Below are 16159 nucleotides of genomic sequence, written 5' to 3'. Positions count from 1 at the left end.
AAACAAACACATCTTCCTCTGGGCGGCTGTACATCAAACAAACACATCTTCCTCTGGGCGACCGTGCATCAAATAAGTCAAAGTCTCTAACTAATTTTAGTATATATCAGTTATCCTGTTATAGCTTTTGTGCCGAATCCACTGCAGTGTTTCAGGTGCCACGTTCATGTTGCAGCAGTTTGTAGGAGGGAGATTCCAAGATGTGGGAAGTGTGCAGGAGGACATGGCATAGAGGATTGTGTCGTTTGCTGAGGCAGTGAAAAAAAAGTAGAGAAGTCAAGGGTGAGGGGATCCTAAGAGGACCCCAGTGAGTAAAATATTAGTTTTTTTTATGAGTGTAGGAGCAGCTGCAGAGAAGTACCTGGGAGATTTTACTGTAAAACAGTTGATGGCGGAGGAGATTTTAGGGTTAGTTGGTGGTGCATTTTTTTTGTTCCTTTTTAGGAACAGGAATAATAAAGATTCATTTAAACTAGGTAGGTGGTGACTGGCCTCACACTCTAGTACAGTAGGTGGCGCTGTTTTAAATCCCAACGAATAAGAAGAAGAAAGCACAGGAATCGTTCGTCACACCTGGGAGAAATACAGGCCCTGGTGGAAGGGAAACACGGTAGAAAAAAAAACATTATTTTACACATCAACAAAAACATCTGCTTTGTGGAATAAGTCCGGCTGCATGGACAGATTACCATGGCAACAAGCCTTCTTGTAAAAGAGAATCATATTTGTGTCTTCTCAAATGCCATTGTCCTATTTGGACCGCTCCATAACTAACCTATTTCCCAAACAGTGCACTACTTTTGACTAGGGTCCATAGGGCTCTGATCTAAAGTACTGTACTATTTAGGGAATAGTACTCTCTGCCCACACCAGAGACCACAACAACAACATTACACCCTGCCCACCCAGAGACAACAACAACATTACTCCCTGCCCACCCAGAGACAATAACATTACACCCTGCCCACCCAGAGACAACAACATTACACCCTGACCACCCAGAGACCACAACAACATTACACCCTGCCCACCCAGAGACCACAACAACATTACACCCTGACCACCCAGAGACCACAACAACATTACACCCTGACCACCCAGAGACCACAACAACATTACACCCTGACCACCCAGAGACCACAACAACATTACACCCTGCCCACCCAGAGACCACAATAACATTACACCCTGCCCACCCAGAGACAACAACATTACACCCTGACCACCCAGAGACCACAACAACATTACACCCTGCCCACCCAGAGACCACAACAACATTACACCCTGCCCACCCAGAGACCACAACAACATTACACCCTGACCACCCAGAGACCACAACAACATTACACCCTGACCACCCAGAGACCACAACAACATTACACCCTGCCCACCCAGAGACAATAACATTACACCCTGACCACCCAGAGACCACAACAACATTACACCCTGCCCACCCAGAGACCACAACAACATTACACTCTGACCACCCAGAGACCACAACAACATTACACCCTGCCCACCCAGAGACAACAACAACATTACACCCTGACCACCCAGAGACCACAACAACAACATTACACCCTGCCCACCCAGAGACACAACAACAACATTACACCCTGACCACCCAGAGACAACAACATTACACCCTGCCCACCCAGAGACAACAACATTACACCCTGCCCACCCAGAGACCACAACAACAACATTACACCCTGCCCACCCAGAGACCACAACAACAACATTACACCCTGCCCACCCAGAGACCACAACAACAACATTACACCCTGCCCACCCAGAGACCACAACAACAACATTACACCCTGACCACCCAGAGACCACAACAAAACAGGACAGGACAGGGCAGTTTGGCTTGGCTCAGATCAATAGTGTGACAGGGGTAAACAGCTAACAAGAGCCTCTCCTTCTGTGCTTATTTTAGCACTCTGTAGCACTCCATTTAACATTGTGACAGCATGAGTTGTCCGAAGCTATGTTTGTCACCGAGCAGCACTCTGGCTGTGGGTCCTGACTCTCTGGCTGTGGGTCCTGACTCTCTGTTTGTTGCTGAGCAGCACTCTGGCTGTGGGTCCTGACTCTCTGGCTGTGGGTCCTGACTCTCTGGCTGTGGGTCCTGACTCTCTGTTTGTTGCTGAGCAGCACTCTGGCTGTGGGTCCTGACTCTCTGTCACTGAAACCAAAACAGCAACGTCCCTACACTCTGGGCTTGTTCCACCGTATCACTGTCTTCTGGTTTCACTAAGTTCAGGCCTCAGTTCAAATGGAGGTAAGACTCTATTGCTCTCTATATACAATACGGTGTCCATATTAGGACAATCATTGAGAAACTGAGGCTGTCCTAATATGGACACCGTAATTATTGGTAATAGAATAGAATAGTTTGCAGAAGAAACAAAGCCAAGGAAGCAATTAAATGATATGTTTTGCTGTCAAGACTGTTCAAGGTACAATAATCTGACACTTACTAGTGAGACAGTTACTGGTAACAATCATCAATCATCTCTATATTGAAGCTTTGAACTCAGGCAAGTGAAATTCTTCTTTAAGTTAATCAAATAATGGTGACAAATGTTTATTTTAATAATACGGCTTTCTAGCTTTTGTCGTATATTTATCCCAAGATGGAGGGCAGAATAAAGCCTGGGAAGGAGAGTGATTGAATACAGGCCTCCACTTGGATGTTTCTGGGTAGGACTTTCCCAAGCACGAGGGACTTGTGTATTTTTCACCTTGAGCTCCGCTTGGCAGAAGGTAAATCATAAAGTATTTTTACTGAGCGAGCTGCCTGCCTGGAGTTCCCTAGCTTTGTACAAACACAACTTCTGTCTCCTGACTTCTGCTGGGTGACCCCTCTTCACACCATGCTGGTTTATTTTATTAAACTTTATTTAACAAGTCAGCTAAGAACAAATTATTATTTACAATGACGGCCTACCAAAAGGCAGAAGGCCTCCTGCGGGGACGGGGGATGGGATAAAAACATTTAAATAAAAATATAGGACAAAACACACATCACAACAAGAGAGACACCACAACACTACATAAAGAGAGACCTAAGACAACAACACAGCATGGTAGCAACACAACATGACAACAACATGGTAGCAACACAACATGACAACAACATTGTAGCAACACAACATGACAGCATCACAACATGGTAGCAACACAACATGACAACAACATGGTAGCAACACAACATGGTACAAACATTATTGGGCACAGACAAAGCACAAAGGGCAAGAAGGTAGAGACAACAATGGTTTAACAGGACCTCCTCATCACCCTGCTGGTCTAACAGGACCTCCTCATCACCCTGCCGGTCTAACAGGGCATCCTCATCACCCTGCTGGTCTAACAGGGCCTCCTCATCACCCTGACCTCCTCGTCACCCTGCTGGTTTAACAGGACCTCATCATCACCCTGACCTCCTCATCACCCTGGCCTTCTTATCACCCTGCTGGTCTAACAGGACCTCCTCCTCACCCTGCTGGTTTAACAGGACCTCCTCATCACCCTGACCTCCTCATCACCCTGGCATCCTCATCGCCCTGCTGGTCTAACAGGACCTCCTCCTCACCCTGCTGGTTTAACAGGACCTCCTCATCAACCTGGCCTCCTCATCACCTTGGCCTCCTCATCACCCTGCTGGTTTAACAGGACATCCTCATCACCCTGGCCTCCTCATCACCCTGCTGGTTTAACAGGACCTCCTCATCACCCTGCTGGTTTAACAGGACCTCCTCATCCCCTGCTGGTTTAACAGGACCTCCTCATCACCCTGCAGGACCTCCTCATCACCCTGCTGGTCTAACAGGACCTCCTCATCACCCTGCCGGTCTAACAGGGCATCCTCATCACCCTGCTGGTTTAACAGGGCCTCCTCATCACCCTGATGGTTTAACAGGACCTCCTCATCACCCCGCTGGTTTAACAGGGCCTCCTCATCACCCTGCTGGTCTAACAGGGCCTCCTCATCACCCTGCAGGACCTCCTCATCACCCTGCTAGTCTAACAGGACCTCCTCATCACACTGCAGGACCTCCTCATCACCCTGCTGGTTTGACAGGACCTCCTCATCACCCTGCTGGTTTAACAGGGCATCATCATCACCCTGCTGGTTTAACAGGGCCTCCTCATCACCCCAATGGTTTAACAGGACCTCCTCATCACCCCGCTGGTTTAACAGGGCCTCCTCATCACCCTGCTGGTCTAACAGGACCTCCTCATCACCCTGCTGGTCTAACAGGGCCTCCTCATCACCCTGGCCACCTCATCACCCTGCTGGTCTAACAGGGCCTCCTCATCACCCTGACCTCATCGTCACAGTGCTGGTTTAACAGGACCTCCTCAACACCCTGACCTCCTCATCACCCTGGCCTCCTCATTACCCTGCTGGTTTAACAGGACCTCCTCATCACCCTGGCCTCATCATCACCCTGCTGGTCTAACAGGACCTCCTCCTCACCCTGCTGGTTTACAGGACCTCCTCATCAACCTGGCCTCCTCATCACCTTGGCCTCCTCATCACCCTGCTGGTTTAACAGGACCTCCTCATCACCCTGCTGGTTTAACAGGACCTCCTCATCACCCTGGCCTCCTCATCACCCTTCTGGTTTAACAGGACCTCCTCAACACCCTGCTGATTTAAAAGGACCTCCTCATCAACCTGGCCTCCTCATCACCCTGGCCTCCTCATCACCCTGCTGGTTTAACAGGACCTCCTCATCACCCTGGTTTAACAGGACCTCCTCATCACCCTGCTGGTTTAACAGGACCTCCTCATCACCCTGCTGGTTTAACAGGGCCTCCTCATCAGCCTGCTGGTTTAACAGGACCTCCTCATCACCCTGCTGGTCTAACAGGACCTCCTCATCACCCTGCTGGTTTAACAGGACCTCCTCATCCCCCTGCTGGTTAATTCCCCCTGTCGCCATGGGGACTTAACTCACACGATTCAACGCCCCGCCAAAGCCATCGCTAACCCTATACTATATAGACAGAGTTAAACATGGTCAACATCTATACTATATAGACAGAGTTAAACATGGTCAACATCTATACTATATAGACAGAGTTAAACATGCAGTACAAGGAGTAGGTTCATCTGGTACCTCAACGGGTCTTCAGTCTGGGGGCTGTAGGACTGCCGCACCTACTGCTCTCTTCCCAAGCCCCACAGATGTCCTGCTCTGAGAATCTGATAGCACGGTCAGCTTTGAAACCTGGAGAAACCTGGAGAAATCATCTCTGCAGGTATAGGACGTGTCACAAATGGCACTGTATTCCCTACATAGTGCACTACATGTTAGCAGAGCCCTATGGGCCCTGGTTGAAAATAGTGCACTACATGTGACCACTGTCCATAGGGCCCTGGTTGAAAGTAGTGCACTACATAGGGAATAGGGTGCCATTTGGGATGTACTTATAGGCCAGACACTCGCTTTATTTCACAATAAAATGGGGTAGTTATATCAAAGGTGCTTTTCTGACAAACCTCTTTCAGAAACATCTCTCTGTCTCTCACTGTAAAGTGTGTACTGTCTGTCACTGTAAAGTGCGTAGTGCCTCTCACTGTAAAGTGTGTACTGTCTCTCACTGTAAAGTGTGTACTGTCTCTCACTGTAAAGTGTGTACTGTCTCTCAATGTAAAGTGTGTACTGTCTCTCACTGTAAAGTGTATACTGTCTCTCACTGTAAAGTGTGTACTGTCTCACTGTAAAGTGTGTACTGTCTCTCACTGTAAAGTGTGTACTGTCTCTCACTGTAAAGTGTGTACTGTCTCTCACTGTAAAATGCATACCGTCTCTCACTGTAAAGTGTGTACTGTCTTTCACTGTAAAGTGTATATTGTCTCTCACTGTAAATGGTGTACTGTCTCTCACTGTAAAATGTGTACTGTCTCTCACTGTAAAGTGCATACTGTCTGTCACTGTAAAGTGTGTACTGTCTCTCACTGTAAAGTGTGTACTGTCTCTCACTGTAAAGTGTGTACTGTCTCTCACTGTAAAGTGTGTACTGTCTCTCACTGTAAAGTGTGTACTGTATCTCACTGTAAAGTGTGTACTGTCTCTCAATGTAAAGTGTGTACTGTCTCTCACTGTAAAGTGTATACTGTCTCTCACTGTAAAGTGTATACTGTCTCTCACTGTAAAGTGTGTACTGTCTCACTGTAAAGTGTGTACTGTCTCTCACGGTAAAGTGTGTACTGTCTCTCACTGTAAAGTGTGTACTGTCTCTCACTGTAAAATGTGTACTGTCTCTCACTGTAAAGTGTGTACTGTCTCTCACTGTAAAGTGCATACTGTCTGTCACTGTAAAGTGTGTACTGTCTCTCACTGTAAAGTGTGTACTGTCTCTCACTGTAAGGTGTGTACTGTCTCTCACTGTAAAGTGTGTACTGTCTCTCACTGTAAAGTGTGTACTGTCTCTCACTGTAAAGCACTGTCTCTCACTGTAAAGTGTGTACTGTCTCTCACTGTAAAGTACTGTCTCTCACTGTAAAGTGTGTACTGTCTCTCACTGTAAAGTGTGTACTGTCTCTCACTGTAAAGTGTGTACTGTCTCTCACTGTAAAGTGTATACTGTCTCTCACTGTAAAGTGTGTACTGTAGGAACAGTTCCACATTGTGTTATTGAAAGTGTACACAGGACATTAAATGTCCCGTGTCATTGAGATGGTAGAGAGGTCTCAAACACAATGTAATCCTGATGAAGTGATAAGTATGGGTGATATCTGTATCCCTGTTCAGTATGGTTTGATATCTGTGTCCCTGTTCAGTAAGGGGTGATATCTGTGTCCCTGTTCAGTATGGTTTGATATCTGTATCCCTGTTCAGTAAGGGGTGATATCTGTGTCCCTGTTCAGTATGGTTTGATATCTGTATCCCTGTTCAGTAAGGGGTGATATCTGTGTCCCTGTTCAGTATGGTGATATCTGTATCCCTGTTCAGTAAGGGGTGACTCTGTGTCCCTGTTCAGTATGGGGTGATATCTGTGTCCCTGTTCAGTATGGGGTGATATCTGTGTCCCTGTTCAGTATGGGGTGATATCTGTGTCCCAGTTCAGTATGGGGTGATATCTGTGTCCCTGTTCAGTATGGGGTGATATCTGTGTCCCAGTTCAGTATAGTGATATCTGTGTCCCTGTTCAGTATGGGGTGATATGTGTCCCAGTTCAGTATGGGGTGATATGTGTCCCTGTTCAGTATAGGGTGATATCTGTATCCCAGTTCAGTATAGTGATATCTGTGTCCCAGTTCAGTATGGGGTGATATCTGTGTCCCTGTTCAGTCTGCTGATATCTGTGTCCCTGTTCAGTATGGGGTGATATCTGTGTCCCTGTTCAGTATGGTGATATCTGTGTCCCTGTTCAGTATGGGGTGATATCTGTGTCCCTGTTCAGTATGGGGTGATATGTGTCCCTGTTCAGTATGGGGTGATATGTGTCCCTGTTCAGTATGGGGTGTCATCTGTGTCCCTGTTCAGTATGGGGTGATATCTGCGTCCCTGTTCAGTATGGGGTGATATCTGTGTCCCAGTTCAGTAAAGTGATATCTGTGTCCCTGTTCAGTATGGGGTGATATCTGTATCCCTGTTCAGTATGGTGATATCGGTGTCCCTGTTCAGTATGGGGTGATAGCTGTGTCCCTGTTCAGTCTGGTTAGATGGGGGTCATGGGGGATAACAGTCTTATCACATCTTATATAAGCCAGCCTATAACCCCTGTTTCCATCACGCCTGTACAGAGTACACACTGAACTAATCGTTTAATGGAGGGGTCGACCAACCAACCAATCTCTAGATGTGTGTGTGTGTGTGTGTGTGACACAACACAGCCCTTGTTTCCATAGCGTCTGGACAGGATGCAGCCTCCACAAATCATTTAATGGAGGGACGGAGCCACAGACCAATATCTAGATGGGTGGGAGTTAGCGCCACACTAAAAGCCAAAACAGCCGGAGGCACACTTCTTCCACCATTTAGAGATTTTAGCGTAGCTGCCGGAGACGCCCTTCTTGCCCCGTTTAGAGACGTAGAGTAGCCGCCAGACGCTACCTTCTTGCCCCGTTTAGAGATGTAGAGTAGCCGTCAGACGCTACCTTCTTGCCCCGTTTAGAGATGTAGAGTAGCCGCCAGACGCTACCTTCTTGCCCCGTTTAGAGATGTAGCGTAGCCGCCAGACGCTACCTTCTTGCCCCGTTTAGAGATGTAGCGTAGCCACCTGACGCTACCTTCTTCCCCTGTTTAGAGATGTAGCGTAGCCGCTGTAGGCTACCTTCTTGCCCTGTTTAGAGATGTAGCGTAGCCGCTGTAGGCTACCTTCTTGCCCTGTTTAGAGATGTAGCGTAGCCGCTGGAGGTTACCTTCTTGCCCCGTTTAGAGATGTAGCGTAGCCGCCAGACGCTACCTTCTTGCCCCATTTAGAGATGTAGCGTAGCCGCCAGACGCTACCTTCTTGCCCCGTTTAGAGATGTAGCGTAGCCGCCAGACCCTACCTTCTTGCCCCGTTTAGAGATGTAGCGTAGCCGCCAGACGCTACCTTCTTGCCCCGTTTAGAGATGTAGCGTAGCCGCCAGACGCTACCTTCTTGCCCCGTTTAGAGATGTAGCGTAGCCGCCAGACGCTACCTTCTTGCCCCGTTTAGAGATGTAGCGTAGCCGCTGTAGACTCCCTTCTTCCTTTTCCTCTCACCATAAAATAAACAATTGTTTCAATGAGCACTTTGTATCATCTGGTAGGCTGTTTGATTCAGTGTCCTCTGTCTCTGTACAACCCTGTGTGGATGAACCAGTGAGAGCTGGTCAAACTTTTAGCTTTTTGCCATTCTCAGTGCAGGTGGTACATAAAGCCCTGAAATCCTTAGATCAGAGAAAGCCTGCAGGTCCTGATCTTTTGGATCCCTGCTTTTTAAATCTGGCAGCTGATTTCATAGCTGAACCACTTACATATCTGTTCAATCTAACCCTGGAATGTAATGAAATTCCAAAGATCTGGAAATCGGCATTTGTCCTACCACTTTTAAAAGGGGGAGATCCAACTCCATTAAATAATTATAGGCCAATCTCAGAGCTGTCACCCTGGTGAAAATACTTGAAACCCTTGTAAGTGAACAGCTAAAATAGTTTTTATTTAATAACTCTATTTTATCAATGTACCAATCGGGCTTCAGGAAGAAGCATAGCACAATTACAGCAGCCATGAAGGTTTTAAATTATATCACTGAAGCCCTTGACAAAAAAACAGCACTGTGTCTCACTTTTTATTGATCTCTCTAAGGCTTTTGATACAGTTGATCATGCTGTACTAAGGCAGAGATTGTCGAGTGTAGGTCTTTCAGAGCATGCAGTTGCATGGTTTGCTAACTATCTGTCTGATAGAACTCAGTGCACTCAATTTGATGGACTTGTCTGTTAAATTGTCTGTCTTGAATGGTGTACCCCAAGGCTCTGTACTTGGTCCTCTCTTATTCACTATTTATATAAATGATTTGTACAAAAATGTCCAAAATGCACATCTTCATTTTTATGCTGATGATACTGTTATTTACTGTTGTGCTTCGTCTCTTACAAAAGCTTTCCAGAACATGCAAACTACTGAAGCTTATCCTCAATACTGACAAAACTAAACTAATGTTGTTTTCTAATGCAAGAAATAAACCTCGGAATATTTCACCTATTACTACCTGTCAGGGCAAGGAGATTGAGGTTGTAACCTCATTTAAATATCTTGGAATTTTAATTGATGATGGCCTCTCTTTTAAATTGCATATTCAACAATTTACAAAAAAATTGAAGCTGAAATTGGGATTTTATATTAGGAATAAGGCCTGTTTTTCTCTTGAAGCCAGAAGGAGGCTAGTATCAGCTACATTTATGCCTTTACTAGACTATGGGGATATTTTATATATGAATGCTCCTGCTCAGTGTTTGAGATCAATTGACACCCTTTACCATGGCACTTTGAGATTTATTTTAAACTGCAAAACCCTTATGCACCACTGCACTTTGTATAACAGGGTTGGCTGGCCTTCTCTAGTCACTTGTAGGCTCAGTCACTGGTATACTTTTATTTACAAAGCCATTTGGGGTTTACTACCTTTTTATTTGTGCATTTTTATTGTTCAGAAATGTGGTGGGTACTCTCTTCGTTCGCTGGACTTTATCCTGCTAACTGTTCCAAATGTCCGAACTGAATTTGGTAAAAGGGCTTTTATGTCCTCTGCGCCATCGTCTTGGAACACCTTACAAAATACTTTTAAACTGGAAGAACTTGTCCCGATTGGTGTTTTTAATTTTTTTACCTTTATTTAACTCAGCAAGTCAAGTTAAGAAAAAATTCTTATTTTCAATGAGGGCCTAGGAACAGTGGGTTAACTGCCTGTTCAGGGGCAGAACGACAGATTTGTACCTTGTCAGCTCAGGGGTTTGAACTTGCAACCTTCCGGTTACTAGTCAAACGCTCTAACCACTAGGCTACCCTGCAACTGATGAAGGATTTTGAGGCTGATTCCCTGACATGTCAATGTTTTTATTTAGCTGTTTTTGATTTTGTTATACTCTTGTGAATTCAATGGTTTTTACTAGAATACTTGTAGTTTTTTCATGTTGTCTGTCTGTAATTTTTTTGTAATGATTTGGTGCCGCCTATCTTGGCCAGGGCGCTCTTGAAAAAGAGATTTTAATCTCAATCAGCCCTTCCTGGTTAGATTAAGGTTAAGTAAATAAAAAAGAAACACAAAAGAAACCGGCATGTGGTAAGCCTCGCCACAACGCTGGAACACGTTCTACCCCAACTGCAGTAGCCAATCAAGCGGCAACTTACAGGAGAGAGAAGAACACTTAAAGCCACAAGCTGGAGTTTGTGTTTCAACCCAATGACTCTCAATCTCAACACACGAGACGACTGGTTTGGCTTTAAACCCACAATCTGGGATGTTTCATTTGAGAGTGGCGACATTTCTCCAGCCCAATCTCAGTTTAGTTGTCGGTGGCTGTGGAGAAATAGAACCACACTTGAATGAAATATCCCAGATTGTTCCTTTAAAGCCACCCATCTCGTCTCGTGTGTTGAGCGTTTTCCCTTCAAACGTTCGCGAGACATCTTGGTGTTATTAGACCCACAGCTTGTTTGAGAGACGGGGACAGTCAGATACCACGTGGCTTCTCAACTTAACACTGTCATAACGGAAAACACACCACATGAGAAGCAGCGTCTGGCAGTTGTAAGTGGTACCCTATCCACTATATAGTGCACTAGTTTACAAAGAGTCCTATGGACCCTGGTCAAAGTAGTGCACTAGTTTTACAAAGAGCCCTATGGACCCTGGTCAAAGTAGTGCACTAGATTTACTAACAGCCCTATGGACCCTGGTCAAAGTAGTGCACTAGTTTTACTAACAGCCCTATGGACCCTGGTTAAAGTAGTGCACTAGTTTTACTAACAGCCCTATGGACCCTGGTTAAAGTAGTGCACTAGTTTTACTAACAGCCCTATGGACCCTGGTTAAAGTAGTGCACTAGTTTTACTAACAGCCCTATGGACCCTGGTCAAAGTAGTGCACTAGTTTACAAAGAGCCCTATGGACCCTGGTCAAAGTAGTGCACTAGTTTTACTAACAGCCCTATGGACCCTGGTCAAAGTAGTGCACTAGTTTTACTAACAGCCCTATGGACCCTGGTTAAAGTAGTGCACTAGTTTTACTAACAGCCCTATGGACCCTGGTTAAAGTAGTGCACTAGTTTTACCAACAGCCCTATGGACCCTGGTCAAAGTAGTGCACTAGTTTTACCAAGAGCCCTATGGACCCTGGTCAAAGTAGTGCACTAGTTTTACCAAGAGCCCTATGGAACCTGGTCAAAGTAGTGCACTAGTTTTACCAACAGCCCTATGGACCCTGGTCAAAGTAGTACACTAGTTTTACCAAGAGCCCTATGGACCCTGGTCAAAGTAGTGCACTAGTTTTACCAAGAGCCCTATGGACCCTGGTTAAAATAGTGCACTAGTTTTACTAACAGCCCTATGGACCCTGGTCAAAGTAGTGCACTAGTTTTACTAACAGCCCTATGGACCCTGGTTAAAGTAGTGCACTAGTTTTACTAACAGCCCTATGGACCCTGGTTAAAGTAGTGCACTAGTTTTACTAACAGCCCTATGGACCCTGGTTAAAGTAGTGCACTAGTTTTACCAACAGCCCTATGGACCCTGGTCAAAGTAGTGCACTAGTTTTACCAAGAGCCCTATGGACCCTGGTTAAAATAGTGCACTAGTTTTACTAACAGCCCTATGGACCCTGGTTAAAGTAGTGCACTAGTTTTACCAATAGCCCTATGGACCCTGGTTAAAGTAGTGCACTAGTTTTACTGACAGCCCTATGGACCCTGGTCAACGTAGTGCACTAGTTTTACCAACAGCCCTATGGACCCTGGTCAACGTAGTGCAATAGTTTTACCAACAGCCCTATGGACCCTGGTCAACGTAGTGCAGCATGCAGAGCAAGGGTGGGCAACTCCAGTCCTCGAGTGCCTGATTGGTGTCACAGTTTTACCCCCAGCCTCAGCTGACACACCTGACTCCAATAATCACCTAAATCTTCAGCTATAGAATACAATGTCATTAATCAGCTGTGTTTACTAAGGGATGGAGAAAAGGTGTGTCACCAACCAGACCCTGGAGGACTGGAGGCGCCCACTCCTGATGTAGAGGGTAGAGTATCACTTGATACACCTTGTGGCTTCAGTGACTTAACACTGCCATTCTGGAAGACAGACCACATGAAGTAGCCCAACAGATGGAAGCTTTAATAGAGTTGGAGGACGGACTAGAAGATGTAAAAGGGGGAGGGGGGCGGGGGGGTGCTCTACTAGGTCCAACACGACACAGAGAGTCTACACGACACAGAGAGTCTACATTTCAATCAGCTCTCGTAACAAAATGGTTGATATCATAGTTTGGTTGAACACTTTTGGCATCAAATGCTTGAGGTCCTGAGTACCAGTGATGTTTTTGTTGGTGGGGTTCTTTTCCCATACTGTACTGAATTACAACCTGTTCACACACACAGAGTGTAGGTTGAATGATAGAACAACACACAGAGTGTAGGTTGAATGATAGAACAACACACAGAGTGTAGGTTGAATGATAGAACAACACACAGAGTGTAGGTTGAATGATAGAACAACACACAGAGTGTAGGTTGAATGATAGAACAACACACAGAGTGTAGGTTGAATGATAGAACAACACACAGAGTGTAGGTTGAATGATAGAACAACACACAGAGTGTAGGTTGAATGATAGAACTACGGTACATCGTTGAGATAAGGAAAACCTTTGATGAGACCAGCTGGCAAAGCTTTGTTTCTCAATAAAGGGTACCTGCATTCAACAGGAGCTGTTGATGAGAAACCACTCTCTCTCTCTCTCCCTCTCTCTCTCTCTTTTGTATCATCATGTCTTAACTGTGTAGCAGCACCGCCCCCTGGCTCAGAACATTCAGTCTACATTACCAATATTGTGTTGATGAGATTTTACATTTCTAATCATTAATTAAGGGTGGCGGGTAGCGGTTAAGAGCGCGTTGGGGGCAGTAACCCGAAAGGTTGCTTCAAATCTCCAAAACGACCAGGTGGAAAAAAAAACTGCCGATGTGCCTTTGAGCAAGGTACCTAGCTCGAAATGCTCCAGATTCAGACCCTGGCCATGACCCCACTCTCCGAGGATGTCTCAGAGCGGGAGATGTAAATGAAATACAACTTGTCCATTATGTGTGATTACATGTACACATCCACCTAATGTGTATTATTTATTCATCCCCTCGGTCTCCTCCTTCTCTCTGGACACCTCTTTCCCTTCCTCTCAGTCCCACGTTCTCCTCTTCCCTACCTCTGTCTTCCCCTCATTATTTTCCCCTCCCTCCCTCTCTAGTAGTGAGTGATGTGTAGTGAGTGGTGTGTAGTGTGTGGTGTGTAGTGAGTGGTGTGTAGTGAGTGCCATGTAGTGTGTGGTGTAGTGTGTGATGTGTAGTGAGTGCCGTGGAGTGAGTGCCGTGGAGTGAGTGCCGTGTAGTGAGTGCCGTGTAGTGAGTGGAGTTTAGTGAGTGCCATGTAGTGAGTGATGTGTAGTGAGTGCCGTGTAGTGAGTGATGTGTAGTGAGTGCCGTGTAGTGAGTGCCGTGTGGTGTGGTGGTGAGTGATGTGTAGTGAGTGCCATGTGGTGTGTGGTGAGTGTGTAGTGAGTGCCGTGTGTGAGTGAGTGGTGTGTAGTGAGTGCCATGTAGTGAGTGATGTGTAGTGAGTGATGTGTAGTGAGTGGTGTGTAGTGAGTGCCGTGTAGTGAGTGATGTGTAGTGAGTGTGTGTGATGGTGTAGTGAGTGTGTAGGAGTGGTGAGTGATGTGTAGTGAGTGCCGTGGAGTGAGTGCCGTGGAGTGTGTAGTGAGTGATGTGTAGTGAGTGCCGTGTAGTGAGTGATGTGTAGTGAGTGCCGTGTAGTGAGTGCCGTGTAGTGTGTGATGTGTAGTGAGTGCTGTGTAGTGAGTGATGTGTAGTGAGTGATGTGTAGTGAGTGCCATGTAGTGAGTGCCGTGTAGTGTGTGTAGTGTGTGATGTGTGTGAGTGCTGTGTAAAGAGTGATGTGTAGTGTGTGATGTGTGTAGTGAGTGCGTGTAGTGTGGTGTGTAGTGAGTGCCGTGTAGTGAGTGGTGTGTAGTGAGTGCCGTGTAGTGAGTGGTGTGTAGTGAGTGCCGTGTGTGATGTGTAGTGAGTGATGTGTAGTGAGTGCCATGTAGTGAGTGATGTGTAGTGAGTGCCGTGTAGTGAGTGGTGTGTAGTGAGTGCCGTGTAGTGAGTGATGTGTAGTGAGTGGTGTGTAGTGAGTGCCGTGTAGTGTGTGGTGTAGTGTGTGATGTGTAGTGAGTGCCGTGGAGTGAGTGCCGTGTAGTGAGTGCCGTGTAGTGAGTGGAGTGTAGTGAGTGCCGTGTAGTGAGTGATGTGTAGTGAGTGCCGTGTAGTGAGTGATGTGTAGTGAGTGCCGTGTAGTGTGTGATGTGTAGTGAGTGTGTAGTGAGTGCCGTAGTGAGTGATGTGTAGTGAGTGCCATGTAGTGAGTGATGTGTAGTGAGTGCCGTAGTGTGCCGTGAGAGTGATGTGTAGTGAGTGCCGTGTAGTGAGTGATTGTGTGATGTGTAGTGAGTGATGTGTAGTGAGTGCGTGTATTGTGTGTGTGTGGTGAGTGCCGTGTAGTGAGTGATGTGTAGTGAGTGCCATGTGGTTGTGTGATGTGTAGTGAGTGGTGTGTAGTGAGTGCCATGTATTGTGTGATGTGTAGTGAGTGATGTGTAGTGAGTGAGTGTGATGTAGTGAGTGATGTGTAGTGAGTGCCATGTAGTGAGTGGTGTGTAGTGAGTGCCGTGTAGTAGTGAGTGAGTGTGTAGTGAGTGATGTGTAGTGAGTGCCGTGTAGTGAGTGGTGTGTAGTGAGTGCCATGTAGTGAGTGGTGTGTAGTGAGTGGTGTGTAGTGAGTGGTGTGTAGTGAGTGATGTGTAGTGAGTGCTGTGTAGTGAGTGCCGTGTAGTGAGTGCCATGTAGTGAGTGATGTGTAGTGAGTGGTGTGTAGTGAGTGCCATGTAGTGAGTGATGTGTAGTGAGTGGTGTGTAGTGAGTGCCATGTAGTGAGTGATGTGTAGTGAGTGCCGTGTAGTGAGTGATGTGTAGTGAGTGGTGTGTAGTGAGTGCCATGTAGTGAGTGATGTGTAGTGAGTGATGTGTATTGTGTGTTCATTACAGTACAGCCCTTAACCAGCACCATTCATGCCACTGTTTGAACAGGCAACAGAGCTCCATCTGGCTCTGCGCCAACCCAGTCCAGGCCCTCCACCACGTGGCTCCTCTCCCAGGGTAAATCCTTTATTTTTGTGTGTGTGACAGGGGTGCCGATATATGAGAAGAGCCAAAATAGAGATGGAATCAGTCCTGAGGCGGCTGGACTTAACCATCACGCAACACTGCACAAATCAGATGAGAGCAACGCCATTGAAATCAGTTGACATCAACGTCCTCCACATCCATAGCGTCTCTCCCGTCAAGTCACTGCACTGTGGACGACGATGTCAAACGCTCACAACTACCCTCGCCTGACTTACTG

The sequence above is a fragment of the Oncorhynchus tshawytscha genome, linkage group LG05 (assembly GCF_018296145.1).
Source record: "Oncorhynchus tshawytscha isolate Ot180627B linkage group LG05, Otsh_v2.0, whole genome shotgun sequence".
In the NCBI taxonomy this organism is placed as follows: domain Eukaryota; kingdom Metazoa; phylum Chordata; class Actinopteri; order Salmoniformes; family Salmonidae; genus Oncorhynchus; species Oncorhynchus tshawytscha.
Note: the sequence above shows the minus strand (reverse complement) of the source record.